Here is a 15,044-nt window from a genome sequence, read left to right as displayed (position 1 = left end):
CCCTATGTTGACTGGGTACGTCACCTCAGGATGGGATGCAGAGTTGAAGTTTCTAGATGCTATTAATGACTGCTTCTTGGAGCAGCTAGTCCAGGAACCCACAAGGGGAGAGGCAATTCTTGATTTAGTCCTAAATGGAGCACAGGAGGTCCAAGAGGTGAATATAGTTGAACCACTCAGCAATAGCAACCATAATATAATTAAATTTAACATCCTTGGGAGTGGATGGGAAGATACCAAAGAAGCCCACCACAGCGGCATTTAACTTCAAAAACGGGAACTACACAAAAATGATGAAGCTAGTTAAACAGAAAATAAAAAGGAACAGTCATAGATTCTTCTTTGAGTGCTTGCTCATATCGATTCCAATGATGTGCGTGCGCACCGTGTGCAGGATCATCAGAAGATTTTTATCCTAGCAACACCCAGTGGGTCGGCTGAGGCGACCCCTGGAGTGGCGCCTTCACGGCACCATATATATGCCCCAGCCAACCCAGTGCCTGCTCAGGTCCTTCTTACCACCTGTGACAGTCATTGGAACTGTGGAGCACGGCTTAGCTGAACTCCATTTTCCCTAGCTTCTCTTGTTAGCACTCATTAATAGTTGTAAATAGGTTTAAATAGTTGTTAATAGTTCTTTAGTAAGTAGTTAGTGGTTATTGTTCTTAGTGTAAATAGTAGTTGGGAGGTAAGGGGCTTCTCCCCTTCCCTCCCGGTACCCGGGCTGATACCTAGGTCTCCGGGTTTCAAACTGTGCTCGACCTGCCTTAAGCCGATGCCTATGGGAGACCCGCATGACTCCTGCTTGAAGTGCCTGGGGGAATCCCATCAAGCTGACAAGTGCCACATTTGCAAGGCATTCAAGCCTCAGACTAAAAAGGAGCAGGACTTTCGCCTGAAGCAGCTCCTTATGGAAGCAGCACTTAGCCCGATGTCCTCAGCCCTGCGCCGACACCTGGCGCCGACTTCGTCAGTTTGGAGCGCGCCTGCAGCACTGTAGCACTCAGGGCAATGTCCAGACGCTGGCAAAGACTCCCGGCACTGGACGTCTCTGGCACCCCTAACAGTGCAGCGTCGCTCCCTGTCTCCAGGACCGAAGAGGCAGCACAAGCAACATGCTGCCCCTTTGCAGTCGCTGGCACCACCTGTGCCTCCCTCGGAGCTGTGTCCAGTGTTGGAGCGACCGGCAAAGGCACCAAGCCCTGAACTGTTGACTCCAGTGCAGCAAGGGCTGTCAAGTCCAGCACATGTAATCTCCCCGGTGCACACGGTGGTCGAGCTTAGGCCACTGTCCACGCCAGAGACATTCTCCACGGCGCGCGACCTGATAGCGCTCACCAAGCCAGGACCATCACAGCGTCCAGTGCCGCCAGTACAGGCTGTTCCCTCAAAAAGGAAAGCCCTCCATGCTATACCCTCCATCACAGAGTGAGATAGGACGGCACCGATCCCGGTCCAGACGCCGGTCTTGTTCACGGCACCACTTGCAGTCCCGGCACCGATCACCATCTCAGCGCCGGTCGCACTCACGGCGCCACTCCGCCTCACAAAGATCTTCTTCTCGGTACGGTCGGTACCGGTCCAGCTCCCGGCACCGATCACGGCACCAGTCTGAGCGCCGATTTACTCAGAGTTGATCCCAGCGCCGATCCACCTATAGATCTTCGTCGAGGTCCAGATCCGGCTCCCAGAACCGATATGGCCACCGGTACTGATCGGGGTCGCGACACTGATCTCCATCTCCCCAGCGCACTACGGTACCACATGCCAAGACAGCACCGCAAACGTACTCGGCACCACCTTGGCCATCCCGCTCCGCCTCGAGGTCATCTCAGACAGGAAGTGGCTACCACATCCAGGACCAAGAGGTGGACGGGGCTAGCCAATGGCAGGATGAGGGCCAGGACCCTGGTCAGGGTCCTCCGCAATGGTCCTTTTGGACTCCTTGGGCTTACCATCAGGCCCAGGGTGTCCCCTCGGGGGCTTCTCGCTCTGCCCACTCGGAGCCCCGTGAGTCACCCTCCCCTGGGTTGCTCGGAGGCAACTGCCCTGCCCCCAGTTCAGGCCCATGCCCCTAGCGTGGTGGACCTAAGGCAACCGGACCCTGCCCAGCAGGACCTTCCCCAGGACCCATTAGTCCCGGCGGTATCCTCCTCGTCTTCCCCAGATGAGGTGATAGCGGGTACGTCCTCCTCTGGCCCCACACCTATAGACCTCCGTGCCCACCAGGAGCTGCTCTGCAGGGTGGCACAAAACATGAACCTCCAGGTGGAGAAGGTGGTGGAGGTAGAGGATCCGGTAGTGGACATTCTGTCTTCCGACACACCGTCCAGAATAGCCTTGACCTTCATTCGGACTATTCAGGCTAATGCCACTACAATCTGGCAATCTCCGGCCTCTATTCCTCCTACTGCCAAGCGGGTGGAGAGGAAATATTTTGTCCCCTCCAAAGACTTCGAGTACTTGTATACTTAACCCCAGCCGTGCTACCTCATTGTACAGTCCATTAACGAGAGGGAGAGACATGACCAACAAGCCCCTCCCCCCCCCAGGACACTAGATGCCTGGATTTATTCGGGGCGCAAAATATACTCTCTTGGTGGCTTGCAGCTCAGAGTGGCTAACCAGCAGGCTCTCTTGAGCCAATACAATTATAATATCTGGAACTCGATGCAGAAGTTCAAAGAGCTTATCCCTCAAGAGTCCAGGGAGGAGTTCGGGGCTTTAGTAGAGGAGGGCAAGAAAGTAGCCAGAACGTCTCTACAAGCCTCGTTAGACATGGAAGATTCGGCAGCTAGGACTCTAGTCTCGGGAGTAGCTATGCGCTGCATCTCCTGGCTACAGGTCTCCAGTCTCCCACCTGAACTCCAGCAGACCATACAGGACCTACCCTTTGATGGCCAGGGTCTGTTCTCAGAGAGGACAGACGCCAGGCTTCAGAGTCTGAAGGACAACCGGGCCGTCATGCGTTCACTGGGCATGCATACCCCGGTAATGCAACGTAGGCCCTTCCGACCCCAACCGCAGCGCACCTACCCCAGCCCAGACAGGACTTCTTTAGAAGACGTGGCCGAGGTGGTAGGCGAAGAGAGTCCGGTCAGCAGATGGGCCAGAACCAGGGTCCCCCCAAACTATCAGCGGGACCCAAACAACACTTTTGAAGGTGCGCCCGACGGTGGAGCACCAGTCTCCTTCCAGGATCATTCCCCGCCTTTCTACAACTGCCTCTTCCATTTCCTCCATGCGTGGTCCCGTATAACGTCAGACTGCTGGGTCCTACACATGGTAGAAAGTGGATACAGCCTTCAGTTTGCTTTTTCCTCCCCCTCCCACCCTCACTCCCCATCCCTCTTCAGAGACCCTTCTCACGAGCAACTCCTTCAACAGGAGGTGCAAACGCTCCTAGCTATTGGAGCGATAGAGGAGGTTCCAAGGGAACTGAGGGGTAGGGGATTTTACTCCCGATATTTCCTAATCCCCAAGGCAAAGGGGGGAGGGGGGGCTACGGCCCATCCTGGACCTGCGCGGACTCAACAAATTCATGGTAAAGTTGACGTTCCGCATGGTTTCCCTGGGGACCATTATTCCTTCCCTGGATCCTGGAGACTGGTATGCTGCCCTCGACATGAAGGACGCGTATTTCCACATTGCGATTTACCTGCCACACAGGTGTTTCCTTCGCTTTGTGGTCAACTGACAGCACTTCCATTTTACCATCCTTCCCTTCGGTCTATCCACAGCACGAAGGGTCTTTACGAAGTGTATGGCCGTCGTAGCTGCCTCCCTTCGTCGACATCGGATCCAAGTGTTTCCGTACCTCGACGACTGACTCATTCGGGGCCACTCCAGGGACGAGGTGCAATCTCATGTTCAGTTCACCATGAGCACATTCAGACAGCTAGGCCTGCCGCTCAATGTAGAAAAGTCCACTTTGGAGCTGACCCAAAGGATAGACTTCATCTGCGCAGTCCTAGATTCGAGACTTGCCCATGCGTTTCTACTGGACACACGTTTTCAGGCCCTAGTGAACATCATCAGTGGCCTGCAAGGCTTCCTGACCTCAACAGTATGGATGTGCCTCGGTCTCCTGGGACACATGGCGTCTTGTACATTTGTGACCAGACACCTCAGACTATGCCTCCGTCCACTTCAGGCCTGGCTCTCAACCGTATACCATCCAGGCCGGCACAGCATGGACATGGTGGTCATGGTACCGCTGGACATCTTAGGCTCCCTGAACTGGTGGCTGAACCCCAAGTCAGTAGTCGAGGGGGTACCATTCCATGCCCCACAGCCCTCCCTGGCCCTAACCACGGACGCATCTTCTCTGGGTTGGGGTGCTCTCCTTGGGAACCTTCGCACGCAGGGCCTTTGGTCCACACAAGAGATATCCCTGCACATCAATGTACGGAAGCTGAGAGCAGTGCACCTGGCTTGTCAGGTATTTCACAGGCACCTTCAGGGCCGTTGTGTTGCAGTTCTCACAGACAACACAATGGCCATGTTTTATATCAACAAACAAGGGGGAGCACGATCGTCCCCCCTCTGTCAGGAAGCCATTCTCCTGTGGGAATACTGCATAGACCACTCGATCCATCTGGTGACGTCTTTTCTCCTAGGAGTCCAGAACACCTTAGCAGACCACCTCAGCAGATCCTTCCAGGCTCATGAGTGGTCGATTCGCCTGGACGTCATCCACTCTGTCTTCCAGAAGTGGGGGTCTCCCCACATAGACCTATTCGCCTCTCGTGAGAATCGGAAGTGCCAGGTGTTCTGCTCTCTCCAAGGATGCTCCCCGGGTTCCCTGTTGGACACCTTCCTAATACTGTGGAAAGACCACCTGTGTTACACCTTTCCTCCATTCCCGTTAGTCCACAGGGTCCTGCTCAAGTTGCGCAGGGACAGAGCCCACTTAATTTTGGTCGCCCTGGCATGGCCCAGGCAGCACTGGTACACCACTCTCCTAGAACTGTCGGTGGTCACTACAATTCCACTTCTGTTGTGGCCGGACCTGATCACGCAGGAACACGAACGACTCTGCCATCCCGACCTGTGATTCCTCCACCTCACAGCGTGGATGCTGCATGGATAACTCAATCTGAGCTACATTGCTCCTGCTCGGTGCAACAGGTCCTTCTGGGTAGCAGAAAGCCCTCTACCAGATCCACGTATTCGGCCAAGTGGAAGCGTTTTTCCTGCTGGTGTGCTCTGGGTAATACGGGCCCCCTGCAGGCGTCAGTAGCTACCATCTTGGATTACCTCTTATCCTTGAAACAGCAGGGCCTGGCAGTTTCATCCATCAGAGTACACCTAGCAGCGATTTCAGCCTTCCACCCGAGCAAAAATGGGCGCTCGGTCTTCTCCAATCCCACGGTCAGCAGGTTCCTCAAAGGATTGGAACACCTGTATCCACAAATTCTGCATCTGGTCCCTATGTGGGACCTCAACCTGGTCCTATCCAGACTCATGGGTGCCCTGTTCGAGCCGATGGCCATCTGCTCGCTCCTGTACTTTTCCTGGAAGACAGCCTTCCCTGTAGCTATCACCTCGGCGAGGTGTGTCCCCAAGCTTAGAGCCCTCACGTCGGAACCACCATACACGGTGTTCCACAAGGACAAGGTACAGCTGTGATCACACCCAGCCTTCCTTCCTAAGGTGGTCTCTGCCTTCCATGTCAACCAAGACATCTTCCTCCTGGTCTTCTATCCAAAGCTGCACACCTCTCGACAGGACCAACAGCTGCACTCCCTAGACATTCACAGAGCCCTCGCCTTTTACATCAAGTGAACAAAACCTTTTAAGAAAACAACTCAGCTGTTTGTTGCTGTGGCAGACCGGATGAAATGCCTCCCAGTCTCCTCCCAGCGCATCTCGTCCTGGATCACATCATGCATCCGTGCATGCTATGACTTGGCTGGTGTCCCAACTACACACCTTACTGCCCACTCCACCCAGGCTCAAGCTTCATCCTCTGCTTTCCTGGCTCATGTACCAATTCAGGAGATATGTAGAGCAGCAACTTGGTCATCTTTGTAACTTTGTAACTTACTCACCTTTGTAACTGTTGTTCTTTGAGATGTGTTGCTCATATCCATTCCAAACCCACCCTCCTTCCCCTCTGTTGGAGTAGCTGGCAAGAAGGAACTGAGAGGGCACTGAGTCGACTGGGGCATATATTCGGCGCCATGAAGGCGCCACTCCAGGGGGCGCCTCAGCCGACCCATCGGGTGTTGCTAGGGTAAAAAAATCTTCTGACGATCATGCACACACACCCCTAATTGGAATGGATATGAGCAATAGTTACAAAGGTAAGTAACCAACTTATATTAGGGCTGGAAGGGACCTAAGGAGGTCATCTACTCTAACCCCCTGCTCAAAGCAGGACCAATCCCCAATTTTTTCCCTCAGATCCCTAAATGGCCTCCTCAAGGATTGAACTCACAACCCCAGGTTTAGCAGGCCAATGCTCAAACCACTGAGCTATCCCTCTCACAACAAGAGTGAAATGCCTGTGGCTGCATGGAAACTTTTTTTTAACAAAATATCATAATAGAGGATCAAATTAAATATATCCCCCAAATTACAAAAAATAGTGAAAGGACAAAAAAATGTAACCATGAGAAAACAAAGTAAAAGAAGAGGGTAGAGGCAATAAGGCATTCTTTAAAAACTGGAAGTTAAATCCTACTGAGGAAAATAGAAAGGAGCATAAACTCTGGCAAGCCAAAGTATAATTAGGCAGACCAAAAAAGAATTTGAAGAGCAACTAGACAAAGACCCCAAAACAGTAAAAAAAAAAAAAAAGTTAAGTGCATCAGAAGCACAAAGCCTGATAATCAGTGGGGCCACTGGACGAAAGAGGTACCAAATGAGCACTCAAGGTCAACAAGGCCATTAAGGAGAAACTACATGAATTCTTCGCTTCCGTTTTCATAGTTGAGGATGTGAGAGAGATTTCCAAACCTGAGCCATTCTTTTTAGATGACAAATCTGAGGAACTATCCCAGACTGAGGTGTCAGAGGAAATTTTGGAACAAATTGATAAATTAAACAGTAATAAGTTACTAGGTACAGATGGTATTCACCCAAGAGTTCAGAAGGAACTCAAATATGAAATTGCAGAACTACTAAGTATGGTATGTAACCTGTCACTTAAATCAGCTCCTGTACCAAATGACTGGAGGATAGCTAACTTTTTTTTAAAAGGCACCAGCGGCACTTATAGACCAGTAAGCCTAACTTCAGTGTGAGGCAAATTGGTTGAAACTATAGTAAAGAACAGAGTTATCAGACACATAGATGAACATGATTTGTTGTGAAGAGTCAACACAGTTTTTGTAAAGGGAAAAGATACCTCACCAATCTATTGGAATTCTTTGAGGCGGTCAAACAAACATGTGAACAAGGGTGATGCAGTGGATCTATAAAAGCGGCAAAGAGTCCTGTGGCACCTTATAGACTAACAGATGTATTGGAGCATAAGCTTTCGTGGGTGAATACCCACTTCGTCGGATGCAACCCATGAAAGCTTATGCTCCAATACGTCTGTTAATCTATAAGGTGCCACAGGACTCTTTGCTGCTTTTACTGATCCAGACTAACACGGCGACCCCTCTGATACTTGACACCAGTGGATATAGTGTACGTGGACTATCAGAAAGCCTTCACCAACAGCCCTTAAGCAAAGTAAGCAGTCATGGGATAAGAAGGAAGGTTTCTCATGGATCAGTAACAGGTTAAAAGACAGGAAACAAAAGCTAGGAATAAATGGTCAGTTTTCAGAATGGAGAGAGGTACATAACCACCAAGGATCTATCCTGGGATCAGTACTGTTCAACATAGTCATAAATGATGTGGGAAAAAGGGTAAACAGTGAGGTGGCAAAGTTTGCAGATGATATAAAATTACTCAAGATAGTAAGTCCAAACCTGACTGTAAAGAGTTAGAAAGGATCTCACAGAACTGGGTGACTGAGCAACAAAATGACAGATGAAATTCAGTGTTGATAAATGCAAAGTAATGCACACTGGAAAACATAATCCCAACTATACATACAAAATGATGAGGACTAAATTAGCTGTTACTACTCAAGAAAGAGAGCGTGGAGTCGTGGATAGTTCTCTGAAAACATCTGCTCAATATGCAGCAGTAGTCAAAGGCTAACACAATGTTAGGAACCATTAGGAAAGGGAAGACATAAAATAACATAATGCCACTGTATAAATCCATGGTACACCCACACCTTTAATACCGTATGCAGTTCTGGTTGCCCTATCCCAAAAAAGATATTAGAAATGGAAAAGGTACAGAGAAGGGCAACAAAAATGATTAAGGGTATGGAACAGCTTCCGTACAAGAAGCAATTAAAAAGACAGGGACTGTTCAGCTTGGAAAAGAGATGACTAAGTGGGAAATATGATAGAGAGGTCTATAGAATCATGACTGGGGTGGAGAAAGCGAATAAGGAAGTGTTATTTACCCTTTCACATAACACAAGAACCAGAGGCCACCCAATGCAATTAATAGTTAGCAGCTTTAAAATAAACATAAGGAAGTACTTTTTCACATAATGTACAGTCACCCTGTGGAACTTATTGCCAGGGGATCTTCAGAAGGCCAAAAGTATAACGTGGTTCAAAAAAGAATTAGCTAAGTTCATGGAGGATAGGTCCATCAATGGCTATTAGCCAAGATGGTCAGGGATGCAACTCCATGCTCTGGGTGTCCCTAAGCCTCTGACTGCAGATGCTGGGAGTCGGGACTGGATGACAGGGGATGGATCACATGATAATTGCCATGTTCTGTTCATTCCTTTTGAAGCATCTGGTATTGGCCAGTGTCAGAGACAGGATACTGGGCTAGTGGGACCATTTATCTGACCCAGTGTGACAGAATGCACCCCTGTATTCACACTCTACATACTATTGTAATAATTTTTGTACAAAATATGCTCTGTAAGGTATTATTTGAAAACTAATAACTTGCTGGTAAATAATATCATGGTGAAATGTATGTAGCAACATTATATGTAAAGTTATGAACATAAGCTGAAATCATGACTGAAGCGTGTTTACCAGACAATTCTTGGGAGTGGGTATGCCTGTTTCTCAAAGACAAAGGACAAGTTGAGTCCCCAGCCAGGTGTCATCAAAGCTGATGGGCCATTACCTATCAAGTGAGTATTTAGCAAGGAAGGGGGGCAGGAACAAACAGATCTGCATCTCAGCAAGCAATTTAGCAAACCTCTCCCACACCAGATTCCATGTCTCCATGCTCTCAGCTGGAAAGAACTTTACCTAGCGTCTCTTTCAGGGAAATGCATTCCAAAGGGTGATAACTATAAAAGTGAGGGGCAAAACCACCCCAAGTTCTCTCTCCCTATCCATCTCTCTTTTCATCTGAGAAGACAAAAGAAACAGCCATTGGACTTGGGGAGCAGACCCTGGCCTGAGAGTTTCATCAGCAATGTACTAACAACATGGTAAGGGACTTCACCTTGAGAGAAGTCTAGTTTGTTAAATTTAGAAAGAGTTTTATCTTTATTTTTCTTGTAGCCATTTCTGATTTTAATGCCTCGTTAGTTGTACTCACTTCAAATCTTTTTGTAAGTAAATAAACTTGTTTTATTCTTTAATTGAAACTAATCCAGTGTTGTAGATTCTTTAGGTAATGCCATTTAAGGTAGCAGGCTGTTGTATGTTGATCCCCTTAGAGGAGCAACAGACCTACTATATCTGGACTGTCCAAGAGAGAGCTGGACAGCACAGACCACACTTTGTTGCAGGGGTGGAGGTGGAATTCAGGACTGGGAGTGTGTTGGTGTCACCCTGAAAATAGTAACCAAGGCTGGTGGGAGCCAGAGTGTGGCTGGTGTTTGCTGGACCTGTGGCTATAGACAGACACTCAGGGTGTGACCTGCATGCTCTTTGGGTATTTGTTAGGCATCCAGGTTGGGACCTATAGCAGCAATGCATTGTGAGGCACCCCAGATTGCATGGCAAGTGGTGACAGTCCCTCACTGGTCTGGACTGGACCCAGAATGTCATTTCTAGTCTGGCCATTCATATATTCTGTATTGTTTTTTCCAGTGCTGCGAATGAACACAAAGTTTGTGGCTAATGATGAAATTCAAGAAGTTTTAATCATTCTGGGTCTCCTAGGATGATTGTTATGCAGAAGCAATTGCCAGGTGATAATCTCACTAAAACTGGTTGAAAATTTTCCCATTGACTTGGTTTTTGGATGGAAAATTGGATTTTTGATTAAGTGAAATTTTCCATTGAGAGCATCTGCTTTCCATGGAAAATTGACTTTTGGGTTTTAAAAAAATGAAAAACCAAATATTTTTGGCCCCAAACTGAAAATTTTCAGCCAGAAACAGAAGTTTTCAATTTGGTGATCCTGCTTCATGTAATTCAAGTACCTCATGCCCCCATTCTCCCATATGGAGCCAGGCTCCCCAGCTGACCTATATCTCCCAAGATGCACATGGTAAGGGGACACCCATGATGCACTGTGGTGGTTCAACAAAAGGGGAGTCTATGGTGTATCATGGGATATGTCGACCAGCTAGGGAAACTAGCCCATAGAGGAGAATGTGGGCATGAGGCATACAAATTACAGCTCCCATGAAGCACCAGGGTGGCATTTCAGTATCAACATTTTCAGTTTCTGATTGTTTGCTAAAAAGTCACATTTTTTTTTATGGAACATTTAGATTAAGCAATTTTAAAAATAAAAAATGGACCTTTGCTACAGAAATTTGCCTTTAGATTTAAAGAATCATTTTCAGTCAAACCAAACAAAAACCCCACAATTTTTGGATGAAAAGTTTCCCACCACGTCAAGTTATCATTTTGCAGCCAGAGGGACAAGACACTTAAAATTCTGCAGACACTGATGGGGCCACCAGTGTAGTGCTGGAAAAGTGTCAGACTGCTGTTGTGCCTCATGTCAAGCCTTGATTTTCAGGTGGGCATAGTCTCCAGTTTAATCCAGCCTCTGTGTTCCAAAATTCAACGGCATCATTGCATGTCTGTTGCCAAGAAATTGCACATTAACAGTACTGAATGCTCTTGATGTGCTACACAATGATAATACACGCTAGAAATAGAGGTGAATTTCACTCCCACCAAGCAAGTGGATTACCGAATCCAAGGGAATAAACAAAAAAAAAACCCCAACAATAGGAAGTTCACAGCAAGAGAGAGAGAGTCAAAAGCAGGGGCAGGGAATCTTACTGTAACCTTTCTGCCAGGTGGAGCCAGCAGCAACAAGGGCCAGGTTCAGTATCTAGGGGTTCCTTTTCAACAATACAACACAATACTGGCTCGAGCCCCCACCCAGTGAGCTGGGACAGATACACACCACCTGCTGGGTGCCTCTAAAAGGGAACACTTTCCCTCTCACAAGCACAGAGTCTGTGTAGCAAAAACTTTTAATAAAAGGAGAAAAGTAACTCACCATTAATTTGGGAAAACACCACAACTAGGTTTCATAAACATAAACCATGAGCAAAAGACCCACCCCCAAGTAAGTTGGGCACTGTCCTTTTCCCCTCAGGTTCTTAAGTCCAACAACCCAAAAGTCCCTTTAATGTGTCCATCCCTTCTCTGCACCCCACTCACAGTTGCTGTCCTTGGCCAGTGCAGCCTGAGAGTTCAGAGGTTCATCCTCAGAGTTCACCTCCCATCCTGTGTGGAAGGGGGGGGGGGCAAGGAGGTACCTTACACGCTCCACTGCTCAGGCACTTGCTCATTGCCCCAACAGCTGATTGCCACACCTCTCTGTGGGGCTCTGCTCTGGCCATCTCTGCCACCTGCCCTGTTGGCTGTGCCTCTCCACCAGCCACCCTTTTGGCCACTTGCCAATATGTCCTCAGGGCCCTGCACTTAACACAGCTCTCCGTGATTCCAGCTGTTAGTGGGGGAGCCTCACTGCTGGTGCATACTGAACAGTCTCTTACAATAGGTACATTGTCCCAAAGTAGGTCTAATACTTAGACCTACATATCAGTGACTTCAGTTCTGCAGCATGTAAAAAGACTCTCAACTGAGTATAAATTAGCTCTTATTATATTGCAGAGAGGAAAAAAGGAGGAAAAAATTATGCCTAGAACCCTTAAACAGGAGGTGGCAGTATAAATACCCATCCTTACCCTCTCTTCACTCATAGGGCTTTGGAACCCATATCCCCTGCCTAGCGAGTGCTATTCAGTTGAGGGTGAGTCCCTCCATCAGGGTATGCCAGATATAGTTCTGCTGCCCTCGGTTCACACAAGAAGGATAACAACCCTTTATTACTCCTGCCCCAATAACAAGGAGACTGGGGATCCAACACCAGACACAAGTGATCATTTGGGCAAGCAATCCCATCATGCTGAGCACCTACGCCAGGTGGGTGTGTCCATGCAAATGAGATCAGCTCCTGAAATTTTTTTCCACAGCTCACCATTAGATGTCAGGGGAGAGCTCATTCAGACTCTGCTTACATTACTATGAATTGAGTTTAAATAGAGAGACAAGTGTCTTGGTAATTGCTTTACACAAAGATTTACTTGTGACAGAATTAGAAAACAAATTTGGCTTCTCCCACAAGAGAAACACAAAAGAACAAAAGCTTAATCCAAAATGATTTTCCCTCTTCCTGTAAAGATGAGATTCCAAAAAAAAAAAAGACAATGCAATGCAGTTAACAGCAAATGCAAGTGGGGAGCTGGGCAGGCCAGCCTTCTACAAGCAGAAACGGTGCATGCAAATTGAAGATGCTGTTATGTTGTGTGACTAATGGGTTGCATTCTTAGGACTCAAACACACCCTTCTGAGATCCTAGCACCTGGTCCTCAGAGAATGTAAACTGGGGTAACTCCAAATCCAGCCTCATCATTTAGAAGTGCTACTCACCCCAAACCCATTGTTTAATTTTCTAGGTCATGCTGAGAGTTCTAATGGCAGGTTCTGGTCATTGGTCCTAGAGCTAAGTGGGCTCAGACCCACAGCTGGGGCCAGATATCCCAAAGATCTCAGTGCCCAACCAGCTGAGCTCTTCTGAAAATCTGGCCTCTAGGCTTAGGGCCTGATTTTGCTTCTAGAGAAACTATCAGCCATGCTCTCATTTTGTTTAGACAGAAGCAGGACTGGTGCAATAATCAACAGCAGTAAATGTTTAGAGAGAAGAGTTACCACACATTGGATTAGGACCCAGATCTGAGTCAGGTTGAAATGGCAGTTAGATTAGAAGGTGAATGCTAACGAATTGTTTCATTAGGGATGTTAGCCTTGCAAAAATCCCAGGGCCCAATTTCCCGGTGTAACTCCACTGAAATCAATGGTGATGTGTCAGCCACACATTGGAGTAATGTGGGCCCAAGAAACACTCATTGCCTGGCCCTGGTTATGGCAGCCAGGCCCAGTGTGCATCCCTTCCTGTATGGACAGGACAGCAGTGTGTGGTACCCTTAATACTTGCCTCATCATCTGGGGTTTCCCTATTTGAGTGAGAACAGCACTGCACTGCTCTGTCCCTCCTGCCCTTCAGAAGTCCTCAGGTGAGGCTGGGTTGTTGTTGGGCCCCCAGAGCAGGAGTCCTGGGAGTAAACACGACATTGAAAGGACTGGGCGAGATCCCCTCACAGAGCAATCATCTCAGGCTCTCTGTAGACACGAGCAGATGTTGCTGTGATGCTTACACTACACTCACCTTTCCAGGCTTTTCTTCGCAACCACGAGGGCTACCCATGGACATTTTCTTTCAGTGAAAGCTGCAAGCCTCACATAATCACAAGCCTCAACATGCTGAGCCTGTAGGCACAGGCCTTCAGTGCCTATGCCTTACTCTAACCTGGGCTTCCCTCACCTCTGCTGATTCCCCTCAGTCCCAACGAGCAACCCCCTGCTATTCCAAGCTTGGGCTCGCCTGGGTCCTGCCGTCCATCCACGTTCTGGCGATGCTGCTCAATACCAAACTACAAAACATGGCTAATCCCAGCCCTCCACCATCCCCCCCAGCTATGCATATGCTCTTCTTTCCCAACCCAGAGCCCCCCTGCTAGTCCAGCGCTACACAGCCCTGCTAATGTCCCTCCACCAGTATTCCAGCCAAGGAGTCCCCTCCAACTTGCAGACCCTCTTGCTATTCCATTCCTGGGCTCCTTCCCCATCCACCCACAGCTAAGTCAACGGCCCCTACATCCCAATATGCAGCTCTCTCTACTATTCCAGCTTTTGGCTCCCCCCTAGAAACACAGCTCTGTGGATGCTCACAATCCCAGCCTCCTGCTGATGTCATACATACTGTGTTGCTCAGACTTGTGCAGTTATTTAAAGCTGTGCAAAGTAAGCATAAATGGGTTGAAAACATTAGCAAAATTTTATATCTCCTTTGCACAGGGTAAAGGACTATAGCAGTTGCAATGCAGTGGAAAGTAAAGTTCTGTCCATATTTTATGATACACCTTTAACAAGCTAAATAATATATAAAAGTATCTGCATAGACTAGTCTCGTCTGACTCATGAGTTGAGGGGTATTTCAGAGAAAAATCCAAATACATTTAGAGTGACAGCAACAAAAAGAAACACAAAATTAGCAGGATGAAATGTGGCTTTCTGAATGTATGTGAAAATGCATGCATTGTTCAAAATTATCCATCAAAACAAAATTGTTCATTTGCAAACAAAAGAAAAAAATCATTTTGATTCCATTTGACTAAAACAATATCAGTGCTTGTGGTCTTGTGGGTGTCTCCACCCCACTTCCAATGGAAAACGCATAGAAACAAAATCTTATTTGGTTCCATTTGAAATGTTTTGTTCCATTTCATGTTGTTGGCAAATCAAAGAATTCTGTGCAAAGTTTTGAACAAAACTAGTTTTTGTTTGTTTCTTTAGATGTTTCCTATGGAAGATACTTACCATTGTTGACCAGCCCTACAACTAATAAGGAGTTCTCTGTCTTCCCTTTTGTATGATGCCTGACCCTGATGTCCTTTATGTATAAGGCAGGGCATTTCTTCCTTTTTACTGATTGGAATCACTAGAGGTCTGATC

The sequence above is a fragment of the Chelonia mydas genome, chromosome 9 (genome assembly GCF_015237465.2).
Source record: "Chelonia mydas isolate rCheMyd1 chromosome 9, rCheMyd1.pri.v2, whole genome shotgun sequence".
Taxonomy (NCBI): Eukaryota; Metazoa; Chordata; order Testudines; family Cheloniidae; genus Chelonia; species Chelonia mydas.
Note: the sequence above shows the minus strand (reverse complement) of the source record.